General features: G+C 33.9%; 1 protein-coding gene across 1 annotated transcript in view; it reads left to right on the forward strand.

Moving 5' to 3' along the window:
• Positions 1–228: 228 nt before the first annotated feature.
• The window catches only part of LOC132553885 (uncharacterized), a 51,022-nt gene continuing 37,193 nt past the window's right edge, over positions 229–14,057 (forward strand). The window contains exons 1-2 of the mRNA XM_060218171.1: positions 229–468; positions 9,916–9,952. The gene's annotated coding sequence lies outside the window, so the exon portion shown is untranslated. The remainder of the gene's footprint in view (positions 469–9,915; positions 9,953–14,057) is intronic.

Below are 14,057 nucleotides of genomic sequence, written 5' to 3' on the forward strand. Positions count from 1 at the left end.
TATTGAAGGAATTCTGTTGATAGCTGCGGAGACTGCAGGCTTGTGTTAGCACAGCTCTCCACACTAGGGGCTGTGTCGGCTAGTCTCCTAACACTGTGTTACATTTGATTCCTTCCTTCCAATGGTGTAAGGAGTACAGCTCCAGATGGAAGTATGATTTATTTGTTCCCTGGATTTAACATGCAGATTTCGTGAAACCAATATGACATTTCATTTGATTAGATGTGTTCAACTTTCATTTCTATTTCTCTCACTAAATCAGACAGATTCAAGCTGAATCCTGAAAGGATTTATCGTTTTATTTCCTGTTGGATATTACACCAGAAATCCTAAATAATCTACCTGGAGTTTTAATCTACTGTGGTCCAGGTTATACTTCTGTACATTGTCCACAAAACTTTTATTTCCTATCTGGAAATAATGAAGAAGCTAATTTATGGAACTGTTTTTCTTAAAGATTATTAACAGGTAAGAAAAATTTTCATCATTAACAGGTAAGAACAAATCTAATCATTAACAGGTAAGAAAAAATTTCATCATTAACAGGTAAGAAAATATCTTATCATTAATAGGTGAGAAAAATTTGGCACTGGCTCTTTGTCAAAGGTGATAACTGAAATCGGTTTTATATATATCTGCTTTAAAGAGTAGGCAATTTTTTATTTGTTGTACTCACCTAACGAACTGTGGTCACATTGTTTGTATATAGCTTAATACATCTGCAGTCTACATACATTTAACTGTTATTTTTTTCCTAATTGTTATTTTAAGTAATGCAGAATGTTTCCTTAATTTACTTTAAAATTGAGTCTGATACAAAATTTCTTATCACAACATTAGCTCACTCAATCCCTATGAATTTTTGTGTTATTTGTTTACACTTTTGTGTGGGTATATACATGGCCTTTGTTACAATAAAGGGTCACGACACCGTTGAGAGGGGGCCTGGGGTAATGCTTTGTGTGACATCACAGCTGAGGATGGTTATAGGGCTGTCCATTTCCTGTATATGTTGATTTCATAGCAATGTACTCTGTCATGTAGTACACGCCACACACACTGTGTAGTATCAACAGAACATGATGCTGATGTTTGTAAATGAAAAAGTTGTGCTGATAGGAATATAGACCTAAATACACGTACAGTTATATCGACCAGGATTTACTTCATTTTTCTCTATTTTGATTTCTTTGATTTTACTGGAATATTGATGCAAGGTACGTATCTTCAGATTTCAGATTTTTGTCTTACATCAAGATACACTGAAAGAATTGCTTTTGTCACAAATAGAGACAATTAGTATAAACAGATCTTGATTTTATCTATAAAACTATTAATATTTGTGGGAATTTATTTTTGTTCCTTTCGAGGATATTCCACTTTATCCACAAATTCATACATCCATGAAGTGTTGAATCTTAGTACAGGTGGATTTATTAAACTTTATTTATATCTGAAATGAAATGTTCATGAAAAAGTGTTTTTTTTTAAAAACCACGAAAATTGATCCCCACAAAAATATGCAGTTTTACAGCATTATTTGTTATTTATTTATAAAGAATATGATTAATATGTGATGAAAAAGGAAATCCAAATTCTCCTTCCATATTTCCATATAAATAACCTCGTCAGACAGAATGGCTTTTGTTTCACGAACTTCTTTCGGAACATTTTGGTGGTTAGATAAGCAGTGGCAGTAAGGGCTCAAATATAAATTAACAGACATACATTAGCAAATCCCCAGAACTCATCAGATATATTACCACAAGCTGATGTAATTAAAGGCAATTATCCAAAATGTAGTGATCATTATTTTTTAATATGTATTCTATTTCTATGTCACATTTTCTTAAATGTTTTTTTGTATTGATGCAGTCTACAAACTTCCTAGGGAATGTGACACAGTATTTCCAGCATGTAATTTTAACTTTTCTCTTTTTTTTTTTTTTTTGATCAAGAAATCTGGTACAGTTTTTGGTGTTTTTGTGTATTTCTCTCAGTACTGTAGCACAAAGGTATATATCATTCATTAGTACAGAAGTATTTCCTGGTGGGATGTGAGGGTTCTTTATAATTCATTGGCCAGTGTAAAAACCAGAGAAAATAGTGAATTACCTGATGTCTATAACAGACTTGATGTATTACTGTGGTCAGTGGCTGGATGTGTACTCATGTAGCTGTGTTTATCTTCAGAAGTAGAGACAGTATACTTGTGTATTAGTCACTGTGTCTTAGCTCTATAGGAAGTACTGGGGAATCAGGTCCATCTATCTTATAGATATTGTTCACTGTTTACTCTATTGTCCTTTGTTGTCTACCCGTTTATTCAAAATTTATGTTTCCCCAAAATAATTCAATTTCTGAATTCCTTCATTATATCGGTCTTCACTTTTATCTATAGCTGCCTTCAATCCCACATTCCTTCACCATTTCCTTGTTAATCTTAATTATTACTGCTTTTTTTCCCTCTGTTCAACTGTCCAACACTTTCATCTGATCTCTAATTTTTATGTTTTAATGTTTTGTTTTTATCTTATAATGAGCAGATAAGGTAAACCTTATCTACAATACTAATAGAATATTTCCACCTTGTTTTGATTTTGATAAACCTGTATAATGAGCAGATTACCTATACAATAGTATTTAATCAGGAGTTTTCAGCATAAGTTACTTTGTTGTACTGGTATAAAATATTCATTGACCCACAAAGAAATTGATACATCTATAGGTCAAACAAGTAAATTAATATTTTATTATCTTGGCAGATATTTTGTCCTGTCAATCAAGCACTGCTGACTTGCTGCCTTAATTTGTAATCAATACCTATATCCCGCATATCTGGTTGGAAATTTCTGCTCGTTAGTCAAGGTATGCCTAGGTATGTAGACAGGTGTTTGTTAGATCAACAGTTACACAGTTCATTGGCTACCTGTCTGTTCTCTAATGTCTGTTTTATTGTACAGCAAGTACAACAGGCCAACATCAATGGTAAGTTGTTTTCAGACTTTGGAATAAGGAGATTGGTTTTGTATCTGATCTTTTTTTTCCCCACATATTTTCAATTTCTGCTGTGACAGACACAGATGAGCCCTAGTGGTGTTTGGAGGCTTCATGGACCGAATCTGTCCAAGCTTGATACTATTAGGGTTAGAATGCCAGATGAACTACTGATTGAGTATAGAGTGAGTATAGAGGTTGTAATCCCTGATTGAGTACAAAGGTTGGAATCACTGATTGAGTACAAAGGTTGGAATCACTGATTGAGTACAGAGGTTGGAATCACTGATTGAGTACAGAGTTTGGAATATGTAACTGAGTATAGATTGAGTATGGAGGTTTAAATATCTTATTGGGTATGGAGTGAGTATAGATGTTGGAATCCCTGATTGAGTATAAAGTTTGGAATCCCTGGTTGAGTTCAAAGGTTAGAATCCCTGATTGAGGTCAGAGGTTGGAATCCCTGATTGAGTACAGAGGTTGGAATCCCTGATTGAGTACAGTGGTTGGAATCCCTGATTGAGCACAGAGGTTGGAATCCCTGATTGAGTACAGTGGTTGGAATCCCTGATTGAGGTCAGAGGTTGGAATCCCTGATTGAGTACAGTGGTTGGAATCCCTGATTGAGTACAGTGGTTGGAATCCCTGATTGAGTACAGTGGTTGGAATCCCTGATTGAGGTCAGAGGTTGGAATCCCTGATTGAGTACAGTGGTTGGAATCCCTGATTGAGTACAGAGGTTGGAATCCCTGATTGAGTACAGAGGTTAGAAGAAGTGAGGGAGGAATTGAGAATAGAACTTTAAAAGTTTTTTAAAGCTTTTTTGGATTTCATTCTTTACTCTGTAACTTCCAGGACAAGAATCAGTACCCACAACTTTTTTCTCATGAAATGTTTGTTTTTCATGGATGTTTTTTGTCCAAAGGCTTCAGATGGTATCATGTTATCTAGTCTATTTCCTGTTTTTTTTTTTTATATTTCTTTGGAAATTCTAACATGTCCTCCATAAAAAAAAACAAATAACAAACTTGATAAAATCTAGACACAATATTGAATGTGATGTTAAACACCAGTTGTGGGTAAATATTTTGTACATTTCAAAGCATAGAGGCAGGATGATTGAAATGTAAACATTTTCATTAAACATTTGAATAAAGACCCCCTTGTTCAATTTGTAAGTTTGCATTTTTTGATAAGTTTGATTCATTCTGGGTTTATGCCAATACATTGCATGTTATTAGAGTTGCCTGTGAAAAAAGAAATGAAAAAAATCTTGAAATTTTTATGTTCTTGCCATTTTTCATTTGTGGGGATGGAGGGGGGGGGGGGGGGGGGGGGGGGGGGCGGCTTGAGGGGCTGTACCCATACTCATGTCTATCCATCAAGTCACATTACATTCAACATTCAGAATCAGTGCCATATCTTACTGATGGTCTGTCAGCAGATATATCATTCTCATAGTATAGTACCATAACACCAAATTCTACATTTTATCTTATATAGAAGTAGAAGGTCATTGGTCTAGGTTTAAGGATCAAAGGTCATATTTCACAAATACTGCAAATTAATTGAAGTGTAATAATTATATGCTTGGTAGTTAATGCATTGATCTGTTGGTCAGTGGCAGATAGGCACAGCTGACATCGTTTCTGACTCAAAGAAAGGAGTTGGGCTTATTGCAAGGCAAGGTATTTGAAAGAGCGTTAATTTCATTTCCACTAAAACTAAATTTATCATATACCTTTAAAAGTTTTGTTCTCTTTTCAACACTTTATTATAAGTTTATAACTTAATATTTCTTAAGAACATTTGTAGCACTCTGATTACGTAACAAAATGTATTCAGGCTGGTATTTGTTCACTTTTGGTAAAAAAATTGGTGTCTACATACTTATCTGATAAGATCTGGAGACGGAATATGTCATACACGAAACTAGTTAGGTAGTGCACCAAGGGAACCTCGATAGACAGACGTATATACTAGACATCATAATTGGCAGATTTTAATTACTGAAGTCGTTCAACTTTCGGAAAAATTATTAACATTCATCTGTTGATTGACAGGATATTGATTGGGACAGCTTTTTGATAAATGTCTGGTTATGATCATTGAAATCGATCCACATGTTGAAAAATATATTTATCTTGTATTTGCAGCTAGAGTGACACCTTATGAACAGAAATATACCGTATCTATTCAGAAAGCTCACAGGCTCAGCATGGAAAATTGTGACTCAAAAGTCCTAATACAAGACAATGGTATAACATTTGATAGTACTTCTTTGTTTTTAGGTATGCGAAATGGTTAAGTGTTATTGTCGTACCAATCTACCTAGCTGTACAAATGGGATCTGATTTGGTATAAAGTATATTTGAGATGGTAGTCTTATCGTTGTTATAGTCTACCTAGCTGTACAAATGGGATCTGATTTGGTATAAAGTATATTTGAGATGGTAATCTTATTGCTGTTATAGTCTACTTAGCTGTACAGATTGTCTCTGGTTTGTTATAAGGAAAAATGTCTGCAAGTTTGTTTTATAGTATAAAAGTCTACCAAACTACATCTGTGTGATAATTTGTAACTGTATAAATAGGCATGCACTGGCTTTGTAGGAAATTTACATGCGATAGACGTGTATATCTCCAGTTAAGGAAAGATGTATAGTGAAATAAAAAAATATATGTTGTTGGTGATTATATACTGGTGGCAGGAAAAAAATATGTGTGTTGGTAGGAGCGGTAAGGTCTGTGAACTGTTAAGGTACGTTCTGCCTGTGTTTTAGGAGTGCTGAGACAATACCCTCATTAAGTTTCCTTACTACGATGATCAAAACACTTTCACTCTCTTGTTCATAACAAAATGGTAGCTTATCAACAAGTACACATTGCCAATTTGTATACATTTGAAATAGATGTGATGTCATAGATAAATTTTTTTTATTGGCCCCGTAACGTGTGTTTCTATGGTAATAGCACCTCAGTGGCACCCACTGACCTTTACAGGTCATTATCTTTGTGGCTCATCTCTGTAATATGTTTCTATAATTTCTGTATTTATTTTGTCTGTGAGTCATACTGATCTAACCCTGTGCACTCGGCCATGTTCCAGCAATGTAATAGTGATGAACTATGAATTGCGATGTTATTATTTCATGTTTATTCACAGCTTTAAGTATGTATACAAGTTGTTAGAAGTTTAGAATTATATGTGTTACGGTAAATGTCAACAAGTTCTGAAGTAAATATCTACAAGTTCTGTTGGTAAATATCTACAAGTAAATATCAACAAGTTCTGTAGGTAAATATCAACAAGTTCAAGTTCTGTAGGTAAATATCAACAAGTTCAAGTTCTGTAGGTAAATATCAACAAGTTCAAGTTCTGTAGGTAAATATCAACAAGTTCTGTAGGTAAATATCAACAAGTTCAAGTTCTGTAGGTAAATATCTACAAGTTCAAGTTCTGTAGGTAAATATCAACAAGTTCTGTAGGTAAATATCTACAAGTTCAAGTTCTGTAGGTAAATATTTACAAGTTCAAGTTCTGTAGGTAAATATCAACAAGTTCTGTAGGTAAATATCAACAAGTTCTGTAGGTAAATATCTACAAGTTCAAGTTCTGTAGGTAAATATTTACAAGTTCAAGTTCTGTAGGTAAATATCAACAAGTTCTGTAGGTAAATATCAACAAGTTCTGTAGGTAAATATCTACAAGTTCAAGTTCTGTAGGTAAATATTTACAAGTTCAAGTTCTGTAGGTAAATATCAACAAGTTCTGTAGGTAAATATCTACAAGTTCTGTAGGTAAATATCAACAAGTTCTGTTGGTTAATATCTACAAGTTCTGTAAGTAAATATCAACAAGTTCTGTAGGTAAATATCATAAAGTTCTGAAAGTGTATAAAGTTTTAAATTAAAGTTTTTAACCTTGTTATATAGTTTGCAGTACACATAAACAAGTTTCTGTATGAAAGACTTACGATGTTTACAAGTTCTGTATGAATTTAAAATTGTTAGTGAGGAACCTTGTTAAATATGTTTCCGGTCTTTGTTACTGACAATCTTTGTATAAATGAGAATATCAGTAGAAAATGAAGCTTTGTTTATCTGAAAATTATGAGTTTCTATATTCATCACACAATAAGTCACGACTGAAGGCAACTCATATATAAACAATGTTGTTTGATAGATTTGATGTAATTAGGTAGTTATCATTAATTGACATTTTGTAAGAACATTTTATGACTCTAAAGATCATTTTTAGAACTATGACTAATATGATAAGAGTTGATAAAAATAGAATGATACCTACAATTATCTTATATTTTTTGGACTAATTGCTTGTATCCGTACAGAACAAGGCAAAAACCACATGTGTGTAACAGAAGTCATTATTTATTTCAGTTCTTCCGCTAGGATTCGAACCCGAAACCCCAGGCTTACTAGTCTTTCACTCAACAGATTGAGCTAAAGAGAAGTTCTCTCTAGCCAAGTTGTATATTGTGGACAGTATTTTACCAGGGTTACAATATTGATTTTCAAGCATGAAAAACTAATTAATTGACACACTGGAAAATATATAATCCTTAGGTGGGGATAAAAAAATATCATCTTGTTGATCTAAAAAAAAAACTATGAACACAATTTCCAGAACAAATTACCAGAATTTATCATGTTTTAGCTAAAGCACCATATGGAACCAGTGTGTTAAGGGACAATTTATTAACCTGATAGCTTTGTTAATTTTTTTCAAAATTTGTTGAAGATGACAAAGCGTTCCAAGATGTAAGAAATTAGCTAGATGTTAGGTATATGGATATTCAGCCACAGCATCTATCTAAGAAGGGGGAAATTGAGAACAAATGTTTACACAGTCAGGGTCTCTGATTACACTGATAGATTGGCTTCATCAACAGGTTGAAACAGATTAAAGAGTCTAACTACAAACAGAGCCTGATAAGGAGCTCTCCTCTACTGGAGATAGGAATGTCACATTTGTAAAAGCACATGATCAACAGAAGTTTGGACATGATAAGAGTGCATGCATGTGTTTTCACAGGATCCATGAAAAAAAAAACTAGGTTGTTTGAAGATGACTGGAATTCAAAGAGTTAATGGAGAAAATGCAAACTGATACGTTTCATTCATGTGAATTGTACTCTGTGTGGGGATAAATTTTGAAAGGCAGTTGAAACTCAGCGCAAATATTGGTTGATGTTTAGTTATTTTTTACAGATGTGTCCAGAGATCGGGAGCACAGTTATTTTATAGTTTGTAGGGTATACTGTTGGTTTTCTTCTTCTTACTTGTAATGAATATTCGTGGATTCATTTGGTATGTCTTGAATATTCATTGTCTTATTTGGTTTTTGATGTATATATTGGTATATATTTCATCCGCATAATCCTTGTAATTACCATATTTTCCGGCCTTTAAGCTGCATCCGAGTATAAGCTGAATGAAGTATAAGCTGAATGGCTGGATTTTAGTTCTTTTTCGCTATTTGATCCACATATAAGACGCACCAAAATATAAACCGGATACTTTCTTGTGATGTGGTAACTGTTATGTTGAACAAAGTTTGTTGATATAACAGACAAGGGAAGGCAATTTATCAAGATTGTCAGTGAAACATTTAATATAAGTTTGAAAATTAATTATACACAGATAATCCATCATTTCATTGAAATGTTTCAAAAAAGTAAAATTGCAATTATCAAACTTGTTTGGCTTGGGAGTCTTTAAAGATTGTTTATACACAGATATATAGTGTCTGATGTTACATACAGTTAAGTCAACAACATCTCCATCGGTGTCTGTACTGTTAGATATTAGCCATTCTTATTGTAAATAAGCATGGCAGCCGTTCAAAAATTTGACGCGATGACCTATCGATGTTGGGATGCAACAGGCTATTGTAAACTTCCGCTATGCCTTCCGAAGCAACCACGAAAGTGCAGAAGATATAATTGTGATTTATATTAAAAGGTATGATTAATTACATCCATGAGAATGCTATTTTTATTTCAATCTTCAATTCATCCTGTATACGATTGCAAATGACGGTTCTAGATGATCTGTTTCACTCACAAACATGTGATGGACTGGTACTCTTTAAAAACTTGGTACCGACGTCTTGTACTGTCGCACTGGTATCCTTGGTTTAAACCACTATTTTTATTCTTTCTGTAAGCGTGACATGTAACAGCAACCAAAATTATTAGGGCAGGAGATCATGCAAGTCAATAGTGCATGTGATATGACTTGAAAAAATAATAGCCGCTCTGAAATACATAACAGTCTGGAACAGATGTCCAGACGAATCACGTCATTTAAAATTTTTTTTTTTCATTCTGCCAGTTTTTTTCGTCCATATACAAGCCCCGTCATCATGTAAGCCACACGCCCAACCGGAGAGGAGAAAAGCTGCGGCTTATAACCTGGAAATTATGATACATGCATGCAAATCTTTTTATTTCATGGTAGTCAATTAATATAGTTGTTTGAAAAAACAGTGATAATTACCCCCCATATAGGCAAACTGATCATGGGATGGACATGACTAAATATAGGAGCTATAAAGAATCAGAATTTCTCTGTGGTACAAAGTTTTATAGTGTATTAGGTATAATCAGCTGATGTGTGACAGCTTATACTATACAGCGTGTCGGCTGTTTGTAAGAACCATAATTTGTGTAATTTCGCAATACATGTAATTATTTTAAGCAGTGAAAATTTGAAGGCTTATTTGAATAAGTGTCACTATAATCAATTCCATCTGTCATTTATTTACATCTTAGGTTGACAATGAATTCTGACTACTTGCAATGTGTGCATATTCTCAGAAAAAAATGGTAACGAGACGTTGCAGTTTTTGTGAGTCTGTGGTTTTGTAATAGATTGATATTTCATCTTTTACAGATGGTTGATGATAAAGTGGGATGTTGACACTTAAATTGTAAGTATCATTTTATTTTAAAGAGCTCTGTGTACTAGCTATTAATAACAATACTTTGACCACTTAAGCCTCTTGACAGATATACAGTTGACCTTGTTTCTCATCGAGAACTATTTCAAAATTCTGTTGTACCATATAAAATAAACGATTTCTAAGTCAGGCAAAGGCTGGAGATAGATACCATGGTTTGAAGTACGAGTAAAAGTCAATGTTTGATGATCTTGTGAAGACTTGTGTGAGTCTCTCTCGGGGTTACTTCCAGCTTGGTGGTGCACACTTATACAGCTGGGTAGGGTTATAATCCTTGACTATGAAGCTACAACAACAATACTAGAAACATAATGTATGATATTAAAAACATGATTATTCATGAAGTGTTCTGTGCTATGTAGCATTTAATTTCTGTCATGATAATCTGTTTGCATCATAATGTGACAAAAAGTTATCTTTGTTGTGCCCAAGTTTTATGAAGCAAATCTTGCTAAATTGACATAAATGTATTAAGTTAAAAACATGGCCCATTGTAGTAAATAGGTGACGGTGTATGCTGATAAATATATAATATTTAAGGCAGATTTCGCAATGAGGTCAGAATCAGCATGAAATTTAAAAATACAAATGTATTAGTTTTGATATCATGGAGTATATTTGTCAGTGCCTAAACCTTAAAACATGCATATATGTTATCTAATACCATCCATTATCTATTAAAGTATTTACACACGTACAGATGTATCTGTTAAGATTTATGTAAGATATGATAAGATCAATTTTATCTTAATTTCTTAATTATCTTAATAAATTCTTCAAAGTCGTTCACACATCATCAAAAATATCAAAGTCAAAACTGGAATCTCAAATTTCTTCTTAGAATCTGATCTTTAGCTTGTTTATGTTTTCTGAACTGTATGTCGTGATATTTAGGAGGTGAAACTTTCACTGAGGCGTGAATGAAATCTTCGGTGTTATATTGATGTAGAGATAAGTTACCATGAAATATCAATCTCCATCAGTGTGGCATTTATGTAGAAACAGGATGTCATAAACAGGTAATTAACGGTTTTTGTTAAGTCAGAATTTTACAATCTCAGATGAAATTGCAATCGTTTATTAGTAATTAACTTTTTTATAAAGTCAGAATTTTACAATCTCAGATGAAATTGCAATCGTTTATTAGTAATTAACTTTTTTATAAAGTCAGAGTTTTAAACTTGTATGAAACTGCAATAAGTTCAATTTTGTTGATTAATTTGTAATTCACAACAGATTTCTTTTAACGATACAAAAATATCACATCAACACAAGCGTAAGTTAGATTTATTTGTTGTATATTTAATATAAATGTTGATTAATCGGAAACATCAGATGCTCATGTCAAAAATTGTGTATTGAAGTTTAAAATCTGTGTCAGATTTTACTAGGAAGTTTATCTATCCATCTTTTGATGGAATTTGAGGAATGTTGACACACAGGTAAAATATTGATGTATTTGGTACCTGCTACCGGGGTCTCGTAACACCTATCTTAGTACTGTAACACCTACCTGAATCCTGTAAGACCTATACCTCGGGCTTGTAACACGTACCAGTATGTAATGTTGGGTCACGGTGCCCCGGAGGAATCATGAGGTTTGATCATGTGAGGACATCACCCTTATCTCTCATACCAATAAATAAATTGGTTTTCGGCTTAATATCATGAAGAACAGACCAAGTATATTGCAATGATCACAGTTAATTCAACTTAAATATTATTGATACTGTCTGCTTTCGATAAAATCAACGAATTTTGAAACTTGTTTTATTTGAAATGTTGCAACAATGTAAGTAAGCCCACCCATATCTATTGTTAATGCCTGGTAATAAGACCACCCATATCTCTTGTATGTGGCTGGTAATAAGCCCACCAGTATCTAATGTCCATGGCTGGTAATAAGCCCACCATATCTCTTGTCCATGGCTGGTAATAAGCCCACCATATCTCTTGTATGTGGCTGGTAATAAGCCCACCAGTATGTAATGTCCATGGCTGGTAATAAGCCCACCAGTATCTAATGTCCATGGCTGGTAATAAGTCCACCATATCTCTTGTCCATGGCTGGTAATAAGCCCACCAGTATGTAATGTCCATGGCTGGTAATAAGCCCACCCATACCTATTGCCCATGATTGGTAATAAGCCCACCCATACCTATTGCCCATGATTGGTAATAAGCCCACTCATACCTATTGCCCATGGCTGGTAATAAGCCCACACATACCTATTGCCCATGGTTAGTAATAAGCCCACCTATTCCTATTGTTTATTGCTGGTAATAAGCCCACTCATATCTACTGTATGACTGGTATATGCCAACCCACACCAATTGACCATGGCTGGTAATAACCCCACCCATATTTGTTGTCCATGACTGGTAATAACCCCACCCATATCTATTGTCAGTGGCTGGTAATAACCCCACCCATATCTATCATTAGTGGCTGGAAATAACCCCACCCATATCTATCGTCAGTGGCTGGAAATAACCCCACCCATATCTATCGTCAGTGGTAATGACTTGCTTTACTTATTACATTATAGATGTTTTGTTTTCCTGTTAAGGAGTTATATTACCAAGTTTATCATGTGATAGTGTTTCATCAGTAGGTTGTATGCATTGTCAGGGTTTAATTTATGTTACCTGTGATATGAACCGTGTTATAGATAAAGCTGATAGTGTGTCAGTCTTTCATCTCACTGGGTAAACATGACATCAGATACAGCCTCTAAATTAGCACATTAATTCCAATAAAAATAATTTCCTACTAGTCACACCAGTATGTTTTAGGGTGGCTACAGTTTGATGACTTTCAGTGCTATACAGTATATTTAGAGATCTTTGTGTACATATAAGTCCATGCTCTGAAATGAACATCATACTTTAGTATTCTGAGTGGTATTATCGATTACTGAAAATCAATCAACAGTCAAATTGTTACCATATAGCTTATTTCTTTGTTTGGAACTCTTTGGAAAGGAGGTGCATTAAAGTATGGTTTGGTGGTATATTTTTAAAGTGAAGAAAATTTGTTATTATTATAACTCCCCCACCACCCCCACCTCTTTTTCTCATTTTCATTTTGGGGAAAAGATGAAGATATATTAGTATCAGTTACCATTCTGGCATCTGATAAAAGAAGTATATACTAATGGAATTATACAATGCCTTTTTGAATAGACTTGGTTTAAAGACTGAAGGTATCCTGACATGTTTTAGAAACTGAAGGTATTATGCTTTTTCGTCAAATCACCTGTGTCGAGGATTAGACGGGTAGATAGGTATCCTGATCACAGGTGTGGCTAGGTAATCTGTTAAACCTACTGAGTCACTTCATAATGGACACCATTATACTTGAGGCAAACATTACAGGTCCCAATAAAGGAAATTAGAAATCGCTGAAATTCCAACCAAAACGCTAATTTACTTTCCTATTGTCACTTCACAAAGACACCTAAGTAGGTGCTGTTATTAACAATCAATGATCTACTTTTAATAAGTAAATCGTGACTGAAATAGCTATCGGCATTCCGTATCTAATTGAAATACACAAATGATGGAGATTTCTTATTAACATCTTTAAGTTAGACTAGTGTTGGTCAGCCCTTTGATGTTTAGTTTCGTGTTGTCATCGGAAAACGGAAATGATATTATTTATCCATTCTCGTCAAGTCGTCATCTTAGGCTGTGATGTAATGTTAGGTTATGATAATGAGTTTCCTGATCTTGTTTATAAATAGATATCTTAACCATATATTATGTCACATAATATTGAAAGTCATTCTTTGTTGATAACGGGGCTAATATTTTGTTAATGCTGAAGATCATTTTGATGACACAATTGACAAAGCTGTCAAACTTCTGACTGGCATATATAATGTGTGGTGGTGCTGTTATTCAACTCAAAATTCTTAAAACTTCTTATTTTATGATTTCAATCATTAAAAATAAGTTTACATTACTTGTACTTTGCATGTACTGCATTGCATTCCATTAGTTTTTTGTGTATGTCAACCTGAGAACAGACTATTGCAGTTAAATTACACTTGGTGTGCTCATTCTATCATGG

Source organism: Ylistrum balloti, unplaced genomic scaffold (assembly GCF_031769215.1).
Source record: "Ylistrum balloti isolate Yb309-2 unplaced genomic scaffold, AGI_CSIRO_Ybal_v1 Utg370364, whole genome shotgun sequence".
In the NCBI taxonomy this organism is placed as follows: domain Eukaryota; kingdom Metazoa; phylum Mollusca; class Bivalvia; order Pectinida; family Pectinidae; genus Ylistrum; species Ylistrum balloti.